Source organism: Littorina saxatilis, unplaced genomic scaffold (genome assembly GCF_037325665.1).
Source record: "Littorina saxatilis isolate snail1 unplaced genomic scaffold, US_GU_Lsax_2.0 scaffold_377, whole genome shotgun sequence".
Taxonomy (NCBI): domain Eukaryota; kingdom Metazoa; phylum Mollusca; class Gastropoda; order Littorinimorpha; family Littorinidae; genus Littorina; species Littorina saxatilis.
In genome coordinates, this window is record NW_027128271.1 from 771 (window position 1) to 17813 (window position 17043).

General features: G+C 39.4%; 2 long non-coding RNA genes across 2 annotated transcripts; one reads left to right on the forward strand and one right to left on the reverse strand.

Moving 5' to 3' along the window:
* The first annotated feature begins 6861 nt into the window (after positions 1–6861).
* LOC138956642 (uncharacterized) lies at positions 6862–14088 on the forward strand. Its single transcript, XR_011452739.1, has 4 exons — positions 6862–7318; positions 8283–8364; positions 9603–9833; positions 13893–14088. It is a non-coding gene; the product is annotated as an uncharacterized lncRNA (long non-coding RNA).
* Positions 12373–15708, reverse strand: LOC138956643 (uncharacterized). Its single transcript, XR_011452740.1, has 2 exons — positions 15486–15708; positions 12373–13971 (listed from the first exon to the last, which is right to left on the reverse strand). It is a non-coding gene; the product is annotated as an uncharacterized lncRNA (long non-coding RNA).
* Between the last annotated feature and the right edge of the window lie 1335 nt (positions 15709–17043).

A 17043-nucleotide genomic window follows, 5' to 3' on the forward strand; every position in this document is an offset into this window, starting at 1 on the left:
TATACATTCAACATTTAATATACATGCCAAGCGTTTCAAGGGTGCTGCCAATTGTTTCTTTCAGCATTTGTTGAACATTTATTACACTGTTTCTACAAGTAGACCGAAATTGATTTAGTCTTAAATTCCAACACAACGGGTTTTTTCTATACTGCATTTTACGTTTGACAAGAAACCTGATTTAGACCACCCAGATACGGTATTTGCAAAATATTTATCTCTTTTATATCATTTTTCAAAATTGTTGTTTATGAAATCGAAAATCACATCGAAAAATGTCACTATTCGATGTTCCCTCACTTATCTGGGTGTGAAGGGTTTTCTTGAAGCAGACACCGGGGCTTGCTAAACGATTGCCGCTTAAGCGGAGGGGAGTCAAGCGTGATTAAGTGCCTGGCCTGCCAATTGACACCTACCGGCGAAAACACACAATAGGCCACAAGGAAGTTTTCTTTTGTCGGAGAACAAGGAAGAGGCATGCTGGCTGTCTCTGGATCATAATTATGTAGACTATCTTTGAATATGTCTGAGTTTGTTTATGTTTGAGAAGGAGTACGCATAAGACAGACAGACAAGCAAATAACATATAGACACTAAACAATCTAAGTAGTAAATGGATTTATGCTGATCTGTATGTGAGCAGCACACGTCTTCAGATGTCTATAAAAAGATGTATGAGCAACTGCAGAACTAAAACATGCAGAATATTATGAAGCATCGATTGGAGATAACTATTGCGAGCATGACCAAAATGTGAAATCATGTTTTTGACAGTTTTGAACTGCCAAAATGAAGTGAGGAAATGGAGTTTATCTTTTAAGCATTGCAAGGGGTTCTAGAACTGTCCGAGGGGGTATTGGGAGATAAGTGTTACCACACATGGTGTACCTCAATCAACATTAGACATTCAATGACTTTAAAACAGCCCTTACAGGCATAATCAGCGCGTTTTCCATGGATGATTGCGTTCATGTCTTTGATGAATTTGTCTCGACATTGCGCGTGTGTAACTTCACAACGAAGGGGTTAATTTGTCCAGTACTTTAAATTTAAGAAATAATTGTTATGGTCATATTTGTTGTGCAAAAACTTCAGTTCGACCATTTTACACAGTTTTGAATGTTTATTTATTTATTTATTTATTTATTTATTTATTTATTTATTAAGGAGATTTCTATAGCGAAAAGCACTATGCGCTTTACAATATCACTAAGTATAAGCACACGCAAACATACTCTGATTAAATAGAACTTAGTTTAGCAAGACATACTAAGAACACTAAACATTTGAGTTCATACAAAAATTGAGAACTAAATTAAATACTGGACAAGCGATTTAAATAAGCTTAAGGCCTACACCAACTGCAATGGGCTAATTCAAATACAAAAGTTTAGTTAACTATAAAAGGCAGTGCATAAAACTCCATAATCCTAAGAGGGTCAAACAAATAAGAAACATAAGACTAGATAGTGTCTGTAAAAGAAGCCGACATTTACCCTTTTCTCCAACATTTGTTCCAAAACACACCTCCGAATGATTGTCGATGACTCGAAAGCTTTCCTATCTTGTGATTGCCTGGAACCTAGCTACAACTGCTTTGTGTTTAATAACTATAATCATGTATTGAATCCCGTGCTCTTTCTTCGGCGGAGGTGGGAGGGGGGGGGGTGGGGTTAGATATTTTGCTGGTAGTATTTTTTTCGACCGAGTTATCTATATTCGTTGGGCAGTTTTCTTTGTCGGACAGATTTTTCACACAAATGACCAGGAAACCAGATTACGTAAGCCGTGTCAGCTGTACCCTTTGTAAAAGTCAGCTTAGCTCGAGAACGGCATTGAAGTATTTTCGGTGTTCTTTACCTTGCCCAGGAAGCAGCGCACACTCGAGTCAAGGACGTCGTAAAATGGCCCTCGGTCAAGTTTTCACCGAGAACCATTTTATGATGTCCTTAACAATTATGTGTTAGTCGGCTTAGAATATGCGCGCAGGTTTCAAAGTTTTGATCCATTCGATTATCTCAACAGACATCCTTTGATTGTAAAGTTGAATGCGGGCACATGATGGTTGAAAATACTTAACTTGAAAGTTTCCCGCTGTGGTAGATTTTTATGGTGGTTGTCACACAGGCAGCGACGGCTTTACTGGTCGGACCCAGTTGTGCGTTACCTCGCTTTTGCCTTTAATGACTGACTGACTGGCTGACTTTGGGGATTAACGTCCTCTTAGGTAACTAGGATCTATTTGGGAACATTTACTGTGATACTGTAAGAGGAGCAAGAAAAGAAAAGAAACAAGTCGCGTAAGGCGAAATTACTACATTTAGTCAAGCTGTGGAACTCACAGAATGAAACTGAACGTAGTCCGCCGCTTGTGCAAAAGGCAGTGAAAGTGACGAGCCTGTTTGGCGCGGTAGCGGTTGCGCTGTGCTTCGTAGCACGCTTTACTGTACCTCTCTTCGTTTTAACTTTCTGAGCGTGTTTTGAATCCAAACATATCATATCTATATGTTTTTGGAATCAGGAACCGACAAGGAATACGATGAAAGTGTTTTGAAATTGATTTCATTGATTAAATTTTTATATTTTTAATTTTCAGAGCTTGTTAATTGTTTTTCATTCAAATATAACATATTTATATGTTTTTGGAATCAGGAAATGATGAAGAATAAAATGAACGTAAATTTGGATCGTTTTATTAAAAAAAATTTTTTTTTACAATTTTTAGATTTTTAATGACCAAAGTCATTAATTAATTTTTAAGCCACCAAGCTGAAATGCAATACCGAAGTCCGGCCTTCGTCGAAGATTGCTTGGCCAACATTTCAATCAATTTTATTGAGAAAAAAAAGGGTGTGACAGTGCCGCCTCAACTTTTACAAAAAGCCGGATATGACGTCATCAAAGACATTTATCAAAAAAACGAAAAAACGTCCGGGGATATCATTCCCAGGAACTCTCATGTAAAATTTCATAAAGATCGGTCCAGTAGTTTAGTCTGAATCGCTCTACACACACACACACGCACAGACAGACAGACACACACACACACACACACACACACTACACCACGACCCTCGTCTCGATTCCCCCTCTACGTTAAAACATTTCGTCAGTCAAAACTTGACTAAATGTAAAAAAACAGCCATACTCGGGTGGAGGTCTGGCGGCACTGAAGAAAGCTTCTGTTTTTGTCGAAGCGCTGTAAATAAGTAGAAACGCTGCTTTGAGTTTTTTTGTAACCCAAGATCCCAACACTGAAGAAAAGCACGGGGGTAAAAGTGCACCGGATGACCCTGTGAACCCAAACGACATTGTACGAAGACCCTGTAATCCCGCTGTCTGTTTGGCTAATGGGTTTTTCTGTCGCACTTAGCACAGTGACTGTCATCCCAGAGCAATAAACACATGATCTATAGCGTCTGCACAATGCATGGCTTACCAACCCTGCCTGTACGCTGCAGGTGTCACGCTGAGTTTTTCAATTGGCGAACCGCAGCAATACAGAAAAAAACAAGTCGCGTAAGGCGAAAATACAACATTTAGTCAAGTAGCTGTCGAACTCACAGAATGAAACTGAACGCAACGCAACGCAACAAGACCGTATACTCGTAGCATCGTCACTCCACCGCCCGTGGCAAAGGCAGTGCCCGTGGAATTGACAAGAAGAGCGGGATATTCGTTGCGCTGAGAAGGATAGCACGCTTTTCTGTACCTCTCTTCGTTTTAACTTTCTGAGCGTGTTTTTAATCCAAACATATCATATCTATATATTTTTGGAATCAGGAACCGACAAAGAATAAGATGAAATTGTTTTTAAATTGATTTCGAAAAAAAAAATTTGATAATAATTTTTATATATTTAATTTTCAGAGCTTGTTTTTAATCCGAATATAACATATTTATATGTTTTTGGAATCAGCAAATGATGGAGAATAAGATAAACGTAAATTTGGATCGTTTTATACATTTTTTTTTATTTTTACAATTTTCAGATTTTTAATGACCAATTGAAAAATGAGGGTGTGACAGTGCCGCCTCAACTTTTACAAAAAGCCGGATATGACGTCATCAAAGACATTTATCAAAAAAATGAAAAACACGTTCGGGGATTTCATACCCAGGAACTCTCATGTCAAATTTCATAAAGATCGGTCCAGTAGTTTAGTCTGAATCGCTCTACACACACACACACACACACACACGCACACACACACGCACACACACACGCACACACGCACGCACATACACCACGACCCTTGTTTCGATTCCCCCTCGATGTTAAAATATTTAGTCAAAACTTGAATAAATATAAAAAGATTTTTTTTAAAAATAGGGGATGAGGGGGGGGGGGGGGGGGGGGGGGTAGATGGGGGGAGGGATGAGACCATGGAACTAGTTTTTAGAAGTTATGCAATAAAACATTTAAACATTGTAGGCTCAGACCACTTCGCCGTATTTAATCTTAGACACCGTACGTTATTAGACGCGAAAGTGCAATACTTAATGATCCGTTCAAAGCACTGTTGAAGCAACAATTTGTCTTTTGGTCGCAGATAAGGACATACTCTATCAAAACATGTGAATATACGTCTCAAGCATGACTAAACGCCCCGAAGGGCTCCGTCTAGTAACTCTATTTTTGATATCGTTTTTTAAATGTCAACAATTTGCAATGAGGTCACCCATCATAAAATAAGGTTATTAATTATTTCCATACGCCATCTAAGTGAAACGGAGGCATTTTGTATCGCTGATTTTATTTACAAACTGCTCTTGCAGCGGATCATTTGATCGGAACTAAATAAGTAAAGTGAAAATAGGTAAATAAATATATAGATGGATAAATCAGAAAACAAGATTGCAAAACATAAACACGTTCATAAAACATGTTAGTTTCCACTATTGCTGTAAACAAGTTCTCTGCAAAAACATTGAAAGTCAAATACTGTTTTCGCCTCTGTTTCTTCTTGTTGTTGATTTTTTACATTAATTTTAGTCAAGTCTTGTAGATTTTATCTTTGAAATATTTGCTTTGTGTTTCGTAACAGAATTAACTATGGTATTGTGTTGCTTAGTACTTGATGCATGAATTGGCGTCTCGCAGAATTAAACGCCGCTGAGGAAGGCCTGGCAACAGGTCGAAAAGTTGGGCTGCCACTTGAAATTCTTTGTTAGGCTTTTCCTTTCCTTGATTTTGTTGACATCTCTCTCTCTCTCTCTTTCTCTGTGTATGTGTGTGTGTCTCTCTCTCTCTCTCTGTCTCTCTCTCTCTTTCTCTCTCTCTCCCCCTCTCTCTCTCTCCCCCTCTCTCTCTCTCCCCTTCTCTCTCTCAGTCTCTCTCCCCTTCTCTCTCTCTCTCTCCCCCTCTCCCTGCTCCCTCCCCCCTCTCTCTCTGTCTTTCTCTCTCTCTTTTCTCTCTCTCTCTCTCTCTCTCTCTCTCTCTCTCTCTCTCTCTCTCTCTCTCTCTCTTTCCCTGCCTCACAAACACAAATACACACGCACTAACTCACACAAAGCAGCAGGCTGGGATGCGGCAAATTGGGTAAGGCAGACTGGGATACGGCAAGTTGGGAGAGGCAGGATGGGATGCCGCCAACGCATTTAGCAGTGCAAATTCTACAGGGTGGGGGGGGGGGGGGGGGGCGTTCTTTTAAATCAAGTTTTGCCCAGTTTTGATTTTGCCGGTTTTGGTAATCCTACATTCCTCTGTGCGACAGCGGACTAAATGCGCATTTAAAACTATTTAGATGTTTTGCTTACATTTTGACTTGGAGCGAAATAAATTAAAACATCTTGTTCGTTGTGCTTTTGTTTTAAATTAAAGAGTATTTTCTTTCTAAATTAAATATCACTTGCCTGTTAGCTCTTTATTGTTGTTGCAATAGTTGTATATACTTGGAAGAAAAAAAAGGCATACAACGAGACAGTTATGGTAGCCAAAGAAGCAAATATGAATAAGAGACCTTCCTCCGTTTTTACGTTTTACTGACAGATGACTCAATTCGTCATCAATGACTTGTTATTGGCGCCACAAAGCCAAGAACTCACCCTTTTTCCTCCGGCGAGTATGACTCCAGGGCGTAACTCCACACACTCAGATTTGTTCAAGTGGTCTGTATTCCCAATGGGTAGGGAGGGGGGGCATGAAACCTGCTTAAGTGTGCCAGGTAACGTGTCACTATTTCAAGAAAGCAAAACACCACAAAAGCTTCTTGTGTGATTAAAGAATTACTCAAGCGAGCGATAAGTGTGTGATCACATCCGTTCTGTACCCCAGGACAGTTTTATAGAATGCGTCATACTCATTCAGCTATTTCCTTGTTCATGATCGAAAAGAATGGAAAGCTCCAAAACAAAAACAATCTTTGGAACTTTAAGCAAAGGGTTCTCTGAAGTTTCAACAATCATTTCAAGATATTGCCTTGACCGGGGAAAGATAACATAGATGGGTAAAAGCCGGCAAATATTTCATGAACTGATACACGTAAAATTGACGGGTGTAAGCCAGCAAATAGTGTATGGACTATAAAAGCCTAAAAAGGAAGAACAGTGTTCTTGTTACGGCGATGACCTTAAAGGTTATCTCACAGAATGTTGTTTGAAACCCAACAGAAACAAATAAAAACAAAAACAAAAAGATCAGACATTTAACGTAAGAGTTTAGAATAGGATGCTTCAAAAAACTTATTGAATTAGTTATACATGTATACATCTGTTGAAGGCTTCTCGGTACCGTAAATATAAAAGAAGGCGAACATTCAAAGAACTATTGAGGTAGGGGTCCAAATCAAAAGTAACGAAATTGCCTTACTTTTGTTCTTAAAGATATAGTGTCCGCGCCGCCATTTTGGAGAGTTTTTTTGTCGAATTCGGCCGATTTGAAGATTGTGGGGAATCTAGTGTACCTTAATTAAGACGCACCTGGCCCGGTTTGCTCAATAAAGCACCACAAGTATGCTAAATAATTAAATCAAAATGAGTTTTTTGACGTCTGCTCTCCACCATTTGAAGATTAAAATTGGCCGTCATAGACTGGTTTTCGTCGCGAGCGCGTGCCGTTAGCATGACGACTGAAAACAATGGCGGATGGGATAGCCGCTCAGTGGGACAAGCCCGCAAGTTTCAGTAAGAAATCGACTCCATGTGGTTCTGAAAGCAGCTGACTGACTCCGAACGACACAGAATCACGAGAAAGACATGCTCGGCGCACAAAATGCAAAGTTATCATCAGCAAGCAGACGGAAAGCTGGATTCAACTGAGTGTCAGTTTTACCGTTCAGTGTGCGCCGCGACGTAGCTCTAACCTGCTACTGGATGTGTAAGTATTAAATAAAGCGAGTGTTGTGGTGTATACTTTGGAAAGACCTGGACACATTTTGCTGCCGTGTATAATGATCGACCGGCGGTTGAATACAAGCTCCTGTGGTGCACTGTATATGAGACAGACTGACAGAGTAGCCAGTCTAGGGGAGCCCGGGTAGCTCAGGTGGTAGAGCACTGGACTTGTGATCGAGAGGTCGCTGGTTCGAATCCGGGCCGGGACGGACACGGGTCAACTTTATGTGCAGACCCAGAGACGGTATCCATCTCCCACCCCCGTGTCACCACAATGGCACGTTAAAGATCTTGGTCATTCTACCATAAGTGCAGATGGCTGATACCACCTAAACACGCAAACATCAAAAAGCCGTGAGGGCGTAAAACTCGAATCGTATAAACCAATTCATGTCCAATATAGGCAATTAAGACCTGACGGACAATAAGTCCCTTAAAATTTACTTTTTACTTTACTAGCCAGTCTGTGAGTAATCCCCCTAAAAAAAAAAAATTGTAGATGGAAAAAAGTAGGGTCAGTCAGCACACGTGATACTGATATTTTAACGCTTTATCAGTTTATGGGCAGTTGTTTCTTTGCAGTCTTTGGAGGTTGTGCAACAGAACATGTTATTTATAACTGACATTTTATATTGTCAGTGGTATGAGTTGTTCTGTCCAGTAAGAACTATGATTGAAGTTTATTGGTGAAGCTTTGTGAAAGGGTTACTTTTGATGAAGAACACATTCTTCCTCAGTGTTCATTGAAGCAAACACTAAATGTGGCAGAATTTCATTCATCCTTTCTTTTTTGACTGCCATTTTAAGTGTCACTGTGCATGTTCAAATTAAGCTTCATGTTCAGAACTGATGTTGCTGTAGAACTATGTAATTGGCCAGCCTTTGGTTTACACTTAGTGGTTTTAGATGTTGCTATAATTACTATAACAATTTTCTAACATTTTCAGGGACCAAGCACCCGGACATCAAACATTCTTGCAATGTGTGGCAATAATGGCATAACATATTTCAGACAAAAAGATCAGTAAGGTGAGTTTAAATGTTCATAATTTTGGTGTAAGTCAAGCTTATCTTTTATCTTGAGCAACTATCTCTGTCGTGTCTCTCTCAGGCTGCGCACCCGACATAAGTTGCCAGGAACCAATTCCTTGAGTGTGGCAATGGTTTACCATTTCTGGTTTACTTGAACTGCAGCCATACAGAGAGGAATTGTTGAGTGATTAAAAGTTATGGAGTCTTTAAAAAGATGTAGTTAGAGGATAAGACACGGTAAACAGTATTTTTCTTCTTCATGGTTATAACAAAACTGCAGCATGTGTCTTCAATTTCTGAAGATGCATTATAACGACAGTGGCACCCCCCTTTTAAGACCTCAAACAATCTGAGAAAATCAAGTCTTAAAAAGGAATGAGTCTTAAAATGGGGGTAATTTTACAGACGTTATGAACAGAAAATGTGAGAAAACAAGGTTTTAAAAAGGAGGGAGTTTTAAATTTGGGGTCTTAAAAGGGGGGTTCCACTGCATTATACATGCCATGGAAATCATGATGATTTTACAGATAAATACAATGACAATTGAAAGCAATTTGCAGCCCAGTGTCTTATTATCTGATTATCTTCTGTCTATTTTTATCATTGCACCTTTGCTACAAAACTCGTGGTTACAACTTGACCCAAAGTCAATTATTATCAATAAACTAAGCAACATGCGCACACAAAAACATACTCAATTGTCGAGAACAGTGTCAGTTTTATTCCATGTAGATCTTAAATGCAAATGTACACATTTTCAGAAACAAGTCTTAGAATTATGCATTTCAATCATATAAAAGATGTGAATTAATATAACCCACACCCATGATTTGTATTACTTCAACAGGGTATAATTATGGCTTGGCTTGCTGCAACATGTCAACGAGCACTCTTCAACATATATTTGTTCTGCACAAGGTTTACTAGACCTGTCAATTCAACGCATTAATCAAGATACTTTCAGGACCCTTCCCCAGACTTTATTGTTCATGTCAGCTGTTCTTTGTGCCAGATTGTGTATCCCTTTTGACTGACAATAATGCTGCAGAGAGAAATACTACAGTGGAACTTGTAAAATGCTGAGAAAATCAGCTACGTCTTAAACAGGGGGAGTAAATTTACAGAGATTATAAACATAAAATCCAAAAAAACAGGATCTTAAAGAAGGGGGGGGGGGGGGGGGGGGCTGTAAATGAGGGTTCCACTGCACAGCTAAAATTGATCTTTCTCTGCAGGTACAATATAGTGTCTACAATACAAAGATGGTTTGCAGTGGAGGTTGACGTTGCAAAGTCCTATGCACACATCACTGAACACAAAGTTCGTCCCCAAAAGGCGGAGCAGCAGGGAAGTTGTCTACAAGCCAGAACCCCCAAGTCTATCTAATCCCACGGTCTACACATCTGGTTCCCACAATGCCCTCCATCTACAAAGGAAATTGTTTTACAGCAACAGTCACAATAATTGTAGGTGCACCTTTATGTCTGCTCATTTGAGTTTATTTTATGCAAAGAATTGCAAGTGAAATCACATGTATATATACCTGTAACTCCAATTATCCCAATACCTACACGAAACTATACTGAGACTAGAAATTAAAACAAGTCGCGTAAGGCGAAAATACAACATTTAGTCAAGTAGGTGTCGAACTCACAGAATGAAACTGAACGCAATGCAACGCAGCAAGACCGCATACTCGTAGCATCGTCAGTCACCCGCTCACGGCAAAGACAGTGAAATTGACAAGAAGAGCGGGGTAGCAGTTGCGCTCAGAAGGATAGCACGCTTTTCTGTACCTCTCTTTGTTTTAACTTTCTGAGCGTGTTTTTAATCCAAACATATCATATCTATATGTTTTTGGAATCAGGAACCGACAAGGAATAAGATGAAAGTGTTTTTAAATTGATTTCGAAAATTTAATTTTCATATTAATTTTTATATATTTAATTTTTAGAGCGTGTTTTTAATCCAAATATAACATATTTATATGTTTTTGGAATCAGCAAATGATGGAGAATAAAATGAATGTAAATTTGGATCGTTTTTAAAATTTTTTTTTTTTTTTACAATTTTCAGATTTTTAATGACCAAAGTCATTAATTAATTTTTAAGCCACCAAGCTGAAATGCAATACCAAAGTCCGGGCTTTGTCGAAGATTACTTGACCAAAATTTCAACCAATTTGGTTGAAAAATGAGGGCGTGACAGTGCCGCCTCAACTTTCACGAAAAGCCGGATATGACGTCATCAAAGACATTTATCAAAAAAATGAAAAAAACGCATGGGGATATCATACCCAGGAACTCTCATGTCAAATTTCATAAAGATCGGTCCAGTAGTTTAGTCTGAATCGCTCTACACACACACACAGACAGACACACACACACACACACGCACATACACCATGACCCTCGTCTCGATTCCCCCCTCTACGTTAAAACATTTAGTCAAAACTTGACTAAATGTAATGAGGAAAAATATTAGTACTGTAAACTGCCTTTTAATTGTCCATCCGCTTTATGCACAGATTTTGCCCAAAGTAGGGGGTGGGGCGTTTACTAGGTACTGTGCCTGTGCAGGATCAGTTCCTCGTTAGAAATGGTGATATTTGGTATCTTGGTGTGAACATTTTAATAGGAGATGTATCTGTGCACAATTAGTCACCCTGTAAGTATCTTTCGCCTGATATGCAAGTGTCTAAACAGAAGAAAAAAAACACTAAAAACCCAACAAAAAATTCACTGAGAGTGAATAAACACACATCCTAAAAACCACAAAGTGAATAGTCAGTCAGTCAGTCATTGATACTGATCCAATCCATAGGAAATGGCGTAAGGCCAAAAAAACAAGAGGCGAAGCCTTCAAGGCTCACGTAAGAAATCGACAAACAGTAACACAAACTCAATCACTCCGTCACACATACACACACACACACACACACACACACACACAGTAAGCATAGGTGAAACTGTGCAAGAAAGCGAGACCCTGGATCTGCCAACTAGTCTCGGCCCGCTCACAATAACAATGACCGAGACTTTCAGTAATTCCTTTGCGTGACGTCTAACCCTCTTACGTCATAATGTGACGTCTTCAAATAGTTTCTATCACACGCGTCAAACACTTTTGACCGAGACGTAATCTTCTTATGCGAGCTTTATCCATAGACTCGGAAATGTTAAAGTTTCTATCACACACACACACGCACGCACGCACGCACAGACAGACAAAGTTTATCATCGCATAGGCTACACTTACGTGAGCCAAAAATAGGTGTGGTTACGGTAATATAGCCAAAAAAAATAGGGTAGGTAGGTAGGCAATCACTTTTTTTTTTTAACTTTTTTTTCTAATGTGTACAAATTAAACCTACTTGACAGGGAAATAAGTGTGCGACTCGGGCGCTTTCGCTTTTATTGCGTTTTTTGCACTGTTTTTGAGTCACTTGAGAAAATGTGACTCTATGTAATCGGTCAGTGTTAGTCTGTCCGGCCGGCCGTCCGTAGACACCACCTTAACGTTGGACTTTTCTCGGAAACTATCAAAGCGATCGGGCTCATATTTTGTTTAGTCGTGACCTCCAATGACCTCTACACTTTAACGATGGTTTCGTTGACCTTTGACCTTTTTCAAGGTCACAGGTCAGCGTCAAAGGAAAAATTAGACATTTTATATCTTTGACAAAGTTCATCGGATGTGATTGAAACTTTGTAGGATTATTCTTTACATCAAAGTATTTACATCTGTAGCCTTTTACGAACGTTATCAGAAAAACAAGGGAGATAACTAGCCTTTTCTGTTCGGCAACACACAACTTAACGTTGGGCTTTTCTCGGAAACTATAAAAGTGACCGGGCTCAAATTTTATGTGAACGTGACTCCCAGTGACCTCTACACTTTGACGTCTGCTTTGGTGACCTTTGACCTTTTTCAAGGTCATAATATTCAGAACTGCGAAAGTGACTCGATCGAGCGTTTGCTCTTCTTGTTTTGTTGTTGTTGTTGTTGTTGACAAATGTAATAAAAAGTTATAGGATCGGCCCCTAAAAATAGGGTAGGTCGGGTTACCGTAACCACACCTATTTTTTTTTTTAGGCCTAACCAAACACTGGTCGTTTCACATGCTCCCTTAAATCACTAAAATCAGACCTCTTCAACTGCCGAAGACGCTCTCTCATCTCCATCTTCTTTTCACAGGGCTATCCAGATACTCCAGTGACCAGAGTATTAAATAAACATTATAGTTGTCTTTCAGCATTCCCTAGAATGACAATGTCACTACAGGGTGCAGAACTGTGCACATCATTTAAAAAACACACACACACATACACACAAAACACACAACATTTGTTGACGACACGGATCCAAATGTTGGAGGATGGGCGTTAACTAGGTACTGCGGGTGCTGAAAAAGTAGTTTAAGGTACATAAAACAAGAAGGGCAAAGCCCATATGACTCACATGCTTGACCTTGACCTTTACATGACCTTGACCTTCAGGGTCAAGGTCAAATAACTAAACCTAGCATGGAACACAAAGCTGTTAATTCAAGACATAGGAAGTACAATGGTGCTTATTGGCTCTTTCTACCATGAGATATGGTCACTTTTAGTGGTTCACTACCTTATATTGGTCACATTTCATAAGGGTCAAAGTGACCTTGACCTTGATCATATGTGACCAAATGTGTCTCATGATGAAAGCATAACATGTGCCCCACATAATTTTTAAGTTTGAAACAGTTATCTTCCATCGTTCAGGGTCAAGGTCACTTCAAAATATGTATACAATCCAACTTTGAAGAGCTCCTGTGACCTTGACCTTGAAGCAAGGTAAACCAAACTGGTATCAAAAGATGGGGTTTACTTTGCCCTATATATCATATATAGGTGAGGTATTCAATCTCAAAAACCTCAGAGAAAATGGGAAAAATGTGAAAAATAGCTGTTTTTTAGACAACATTTATGGCCCCTGCGACCTTGACCTTGAAGCAAGGTCAAGATGCTATGTATGTTTTTTGGGGCCTTGTCATCATACACCATCTTGCCAAATTTGATACTGATAGACTGAATAGTGTCCAAGAAATATCCAACGTTAAAGTTTTCCGGACGGACGGACGGACGGACGGACGTCCGGACGGACGGACGGACGACTCGGGTGAGTACATAGACTCACTTTTGCTTCGCATGTGAGTCAAAAATCAAAACACAATGTTCTTTGAGAGATAAAACATACACAAATTCAGAACGGTGCTAAATACAGAGTATGGTTACACCAACCCCCAACCAAATGTACTTCATATAACACCACAATGTACTTCAATACAAGCGACTAGGACGAAAGTCAGTGTTCTGGCCAGTTGGATCTAAATTGTCATTCCTATGACCCATACACAGCAACTGCACATGTATGGCGACTCTTACACCTTCACCCAAATAGCCAAATATGTATGTCCACAATGCAAGCTGTGTGAATGTTGCGTATCGTTTTGTTTTATTGATATTCCCATCCTCTTCTTCTTCCAGGGCGAGGGCACCTCCAATCTCTTCTCTGTGTGTGGGCCAGTGGGAGCCTGCTGTCATCAAGCACCAGTGCCTTGAAGTCCTGGAGCATACACAGAAAACCATCCATCACTAAAGACGCTTGATTCAGAATCAAACTTCAAATAATAAACATGAACCAAATGCAAGAAAAAGTGTGAAAATAAAAAGTAAAAGAATAGTATTTGTAATCTATTCATCTATGTAATGGGGTGCGGGTGTGAGTAAAAGATGTGTGTGTGTGTGGTGGGGGGGGGATTTACTTGTAGGCATAGGCTTTCCAGAGGCATTCTGACACACTGACGCACTGTGTAAAATTGTGTTCCAGTACTACCGATGAGCAAAAGTGCCAGTTACACATCTTTAGGTACTTGGAATGAATGCCCAGTTTACCCATGCATTGAACAGTAAAACCTAAGTTTGCCAACCCCCCCCCCCCCCCGCATTTTTTCTAAACATTTGTCTTTTAAGACATTACTTTCTCAGATTTCTGTTTATAACCTCCATTCCAACACATATTGCTTTTTACATTTAGTCAAGTTTTGATCTTTAATTGAGTTTGTAATATCTTAAAAGAAGGGCTCCACTGTATCTCTAATTTTTTTCTGCACAAGTGGTATTGAAGCAGCAGTAGTCAAGTGCTAAACCGCATAAAGGCCTGTTTGGTATACTATTCAATTCTGATGTTTCAAGCAGAACTGCTGTGTGACATGTGGTTGGAAAATGTGTCTCAGGGATTGTCTTGATTTTTAAACAATTGAACAGGAAGGCAGACATGAATTTGAACTGCAAGGCATACACGATTCTAAAACCTAAACATCATAATTATGACTTCCTACATTTTTAGCATGATCATGGAATCTGCTCGCCAATGTGTCATATATTATAAAGATCAGTATGGAGGCAGAAATAATCAATCTGAAAAATATCCTTCATTTACAAAGAGCAAATGGGTGTAGTTTAAACAGTAAACAAGAATTCATATTTTAGAATACAGTGGAACCCCCTTTTACGACCCCCCAAAATCTGAGAAAATAAGGTCTTAAAAAGCAAGAAGTCTTACAATGAAGGTAAATTTGCACAGGTTATGACCTAAACATCTGAAACACAAGGTCTTAAAATAGGGGAGATCTTGAATTGTAAAGGTTTTTAAAAGAGGGGTTTCATAGTACAGCACCCCAATTGTGGGGACTGTTCATATGTATTTCAAGACTCAAAATGTTTACTGTCCTCATAAAAACAAGAAAAATTGCCTTACAGTGTCAGGCGATCACAGACATAAAAACATCACATGTATTAAGAATTAAACGATTGCACTTAAAACTAATATTTCCCTTTATGAGACACTAAAAGGTTGTGTGTAGTGACATTTAAGTGCACACAATTTTAATTATTTGTCATTATCTTCTGAAAATAGGAAATAAATATATACACATTCACTAGAATAGCAACAAACAATAGGCACCAGTAATATAATTTGCGACTGAGACCTGCAAACCTCACTTTTTGTCATTATTTAATATACCCTGCAACAAAGTCATCCACCTAACAAATCTTGCAGAATAAAAAGGTACTTACTGGAATTATTGAGTTTAGAGGAGGGTTGGACTTGGAGGGCGGTGTTGTTTTTTGGATCAGCCTTCTTCCCCAGCAAACCAATTTCAGTTTGAGAGGACTTAGACCAGTCCTTTCCTCTTCATCTGCCCACACATAGAGACTGCTAATTCCTCTCCCTATCCTGCCTCCGCACCTTTTCTCTTGCAGGGGCAGCTCTGTTGTTGTTTTAAACATGAAACTTCCATAGCCTGGAAATAAAGACAAATTCATGAAAAGGATACACTATTCATCAATCCACCTTACAGTTACAGTTAATGAGTTATTGTATCAAACTTCAATCATCATCAACTTCAAGAAAAGCTCACTTGAGTTTGACATACTCCCCTGCATGCGCACGCACACACACACACGCGCGCGCACACACACACACAGTGATCATGCATGTATACACAAGTCTGAGAACACAAAAACACACAGGCACACACACACACACACAACAAATGCACAAGACAATGATTTCCTCGACACTGTTCAGTGGGATAAGTATGTCTTCTCTTTTGGGTTACTATTCTGAGAATAAACACGATTTTCAGAGCTCTCTCATGTTCGGTGAAATACTGCTTCGAACTCCGTCTTGCACGCAAAGCGCACGTTTACTGTTCCAAGTGATCGATCAGTGACATGACAATGCATATACGTAAGGGAGTAAAAGTGCAACTTCAGAGACATATATTTGAAAGGATCACCAACAGGCAACAAACATATGTCCAAGATAATCGGACTAAGTACTACCAGTACTGAATGATCTCTATCAAGGCGGCGAATGATTCGGAGTGCACCAGAGCTATTTGACTCGCATGATCGATTCAGGCTTTGCAGTCCTGCTCAGAGCAACTTGTAAACAGATACTGACTGTCTCATTGAAAGCATTATTTTCTGTCAGATAACGTTTACTATGTAACACTCACCTTGTCAGACTAAAATAATCGCCGAGAGACGCCATTTTGATTGTTGTGACAAATTGGACAAAGGGAAATCACCCAACCATTACAAGAGTGCTCTTTCCTTGGATTCTTTTACGACAGTTAATTAGCTATCAAAACTGTTGAATTTGCAAAGTAAAGTTATTCCTCGTGGATGGTAGCATTATTTGTAACATAGAAGCTTATGGTGAAGCTTTGAAAGCGATCTGAAGGCCTTTTTCGGCGGATACTATCCCTTTAAACGAGGCAGATCTTGTTTCATTTTGTGATTTCTGTTTAGACACACGCTGCTAATGCTGGTTAAACGAGGCAGATCATGTTTCATTTTGTGATCTCTGTTTAGAAACACGCTGCTAATGCTGGTTAAACGAGGCAGATCATGTTTCATTTTTTGATCTCTGTTTAGAAACACGCTGCTAATGCTGGTAAAACGGAGCACATTCTGAGTCACTATTTCCAGTTTGTATTCGAGATCTGTGCATTATTTTGTTCACAAACCATGAAAAGGGATTCTTGTGGTTAGGTTCCAGTTTCCATTTTGGCAATGAAGGCACTGGCACACACGAGAACACGTGCGTGTCACAGAGAAAGAGGGT